Raw genomic sequence first — 3,528 nt, forward strand, 5'->3', positions numbered from 1 at the left:
ACGAGGGGGTCACAGCAGCGTGGTGCAATGCGGGGAGTGGATGAATAGCGAGCCCCATGGCGCCCCCGCCGCCCCCCCCCCCCCCTCCGGAACTGCTTGCTGCAGGATCTGCCCATAGAGATGCTGGTGAAGATCTTCTCCTCGGTTCCTGGCACCCCGACCTGCCCAGCCTGGCCCAGGCCTGCACCAAATTCCACCACATCCTGCATACCGACAGCATATGGAGACGGCGCTGCCACGAGGAGTTTGGCGTTCGTGAAAACTTGCAGAACCTGGAGATGATGGGTATGTCTTATCGAGAAGTCTATGCGAAGCTTTTCCCATACAGAAACATTTTGGGATTGTGGCAGCTAGATACTGAGGGCTATAGAACACTGCTGAATGTCGTGGTGGACGGTTTATGCATTACTGGTTGGACCTACGGGCTTTCCCTTAACACCCATGTGGATGGCCCACTGCAATTCAAGCTCTCGTTCAGAATTCGCCTGACGGAGAGGAAACCAGCCACGGTGGAATGCATGGAAGGCCGCCACAGCAGGCCCCACGACCGCCACATGCAGATTCAGAAGGACAGGCTCGCCCTGCGGTGCAACAATAGAGACCACCAAAAGGTTTTAACAGCGAGACTTAGGGGAGAATGGCGGCTGGTGCTGACGCAGGAGGACAGATATCAGTATGACTGCCTGATCTACCGCCGCTTCTACCTCCCGCCGAGCACCCGGACAACCTCATCCGGCCAGGCCCCTTCCAAGGCAACTACAATGTCTTCGGCCTAATGATTGCCATGCTCAGCTTCCATGGGAAGTATGCCAGGGTCACCAAGATCACGGGAGTCTCTAAGGAAATGTGAGAGATCCACCTCATGCGCCGCATCCAGCTGCGAGATGGCGAGATCTTCCGCAACTTCAACGAGCTCTCCCGGGTGGTCCAGGAGATTGACGAGCAGGTGATCTGGGAGCAGCAGCAGCTGCAAGAAGACGTGACTGAGGAAAGCGAGGGCCATGGCTGGCAGAGTCCTGCCCAGCCCAGCGTCGGAGAGTCCAGGGCTGCAGCTTTGGAGGAGCAGCCTGTCCCCTTTGTTCTGCCTGTGGGCATGCGCTCACAACTCCACAACTACCTGCAGGATGAAGGTACCTCCCGAACCTGCAGGATGTCTTTCTATGGCTTGTCCTACCCCAGACGCTTCCCTGGAGTCTTCATCCTGTTCGATGAGAACCACTTCAGGTTCATCTGCAGGTGAAATACTTCATCCTGTTCGGCAGAGTCCAGAACACCTTCCAGAATGTGGAGGCACCATCCCCACAGGCCTTCCTGGAGATGCTCAAGGACATTCATTCCAGAACCCCTGGGAGGAGCAGCTTTCAGATTTGACTTTCTGACCAGGTTACCCACCTTGGTTTGCTTTTTTTAATCCTCACCTGAGGGTATTTTCCCATTGATGTTTAGAGAGAGGGAAAGACAGAAATATCGATGAGAGAGAAACACATCAGTTGGTTGCCTCCTGCCATAGCTCGGACCAGGGCCAGGTTGGGTAGGAGCCAGCAACTGAGGTAGAAATAAACCTTAGACCAGTGGTCTCAATCTTCCTAATGCTGCGACCCTTTAATACAGTTCCTCATGTTGTAGTGACCCCCAATTTCATTGTTACAAATTGAACATAATTAAATCATAGTGATTAATCATAAAAACAATATGTAATTATATATGTGTTTTCCGATGGTCTTAGGCGACCCCTGTGAAAGGGTCATTCGACCCCCAAAGGGGTCGTGACCCACAGGTTGAGAACCGCTGCCATAGACCTTTCCATCTGCAGGTCCAGGTTCTATCCATGAGTCAAACCAGCTAGGGCTGAGCAGGTATTTTTTTTTTAATATATATATATGTAATTTTTTAAATTAAATCTTTATTGTTCAGATTATTACATTTTTTTCCTCTTTTTCACCTATAGCTCCCCTCCACCCAGTTCCCACCCCATCCTCTGACCTTACCCCCCAACCCCCACTGTCCTCATCCATAGGTGTACGATTTTTTTCCAGTCTCTTCCTGCACCCCCACACCCCTTTCCCCCACCCTGAGAATAGTCAGTCCACTCCCTTTCTATGCCCCTGATTCTATTATATTCACCAGTTTATTCTGTTCATCAGATTATTTATTCACTTGATTTTTAGATTCACTTGTTGATAGATATGTATTTGTTGTTCATAATTTGTATCTTTACCTTTTTCTTCTTCTTCCTCTTCTTAAAGGTTACCTTTCAGCATTTCATATAATACTGGTTTGGTGGTGATGAACTCCTTTAGCTTTTTCTTATCTGTGAAGCTCTTTATCTGACCTTCAATTCTGAATGATAGCTTTGCTGGATAAAGTAATCTTGGTTGTAGGTTCTTGGCATTCATCACTTTGAATATTTCTTGCCATTCTCTTCTGGCCTGCATGGTTTCTGTTGAGAAATCAGCTGACAGTTGTATGGGTACTCCCTTGTAGGTAACTGAGTTTCTTTCTCTTGCTGCTTTTAAGATTCTCTCTTTGTCTTTTGCTCTTGGCATTTTAATTATGATGTGTCTTGGTGTGGTCCTCTTTGGATTCCTTTTGTTTGGGGTTCTCTGCGCTTCCTGGACTTGTAAGTCTATTTCTTTCACCAGGTAAGGGAATTTTTCTGTCATTATTTCTTCAAATAGGTTTTGAATATCTTGCTCTCTCTCTTCTGGCACCCCCATGATTCAGATGTTGATACACTTGAAGTTGTCCCAGAGGCTCCTTACACTTCATATTTTTGGATTCTTTTTGTTTTTGTTTTTCTGGTTGGGTATTTTTTGCTTCTTCATATTTCAAATCTTTGACTTGATTCTTGTGATCCTCTATTCTGCTGTTGGATCTCTGTGTAATATTATTTATTTCAGTCAGTGTATGCTTCATTTCTAGTTGGTTCTTTTTCATATCCTCGAAAGTCTTACTAAATATATCGGCAGTTTCTAGAAAATTCTTGAAAAACCTTATAACCGTGGTTTTGAACTCTATATCCAGCAGTTTGTTTTCCTCCATTTCTGTCATTTGTGACCTGCTTGTTTCTCTCCGCATTTTGGCTGGTTCTCTGTGTTGATAGGGTGGCTTTCTGTGCTAGGTGTCCTATAGGGCCTAGTGGCTCAGCCTCCCCAATTACCTGAGGTGGACATTCTTGGTGCACCCCTTTGTGGGCTGTTTGCACAGTCTTGTTGTAGTTAAGCCTTGATTGTTGTAGGTATTTCCGGAAGCCGGTCCATAGTTGCTGCTTGACACAGTCGTTGCAGGGAAGAAACATCTGCACAGCATATGTTTCAATGGACCTGGCATATATGGCATACTGTTCTTAATATCTTTGCTCCCCTTCTTAGTGGTATGTGTTTTAACCAAAGTCACCTCTCTGAAAAAGGTTGTTTCCCCAGGTGGGAATTTTTCCCTGGAGTTAGGGATCAACAGGACTAAGGAAGGTAATAAATCAGTAAAATCCCTTAACTAAGTGCCAGGTGGGTAGTTAATCACTTTAACTAT

This window comes from Myotis nattereri (assembly GCF_964212035.1).
Source record: "Myotis nattereri genome assembly, chromosome: 1".
NCBI classification, from domain to species: domain Eukaryota; kingdom Metazoa; phylum Chordata; class Mammalia; order Chiroptera; family Vespertilionidae; genus Myotis; species Myotis nattereri.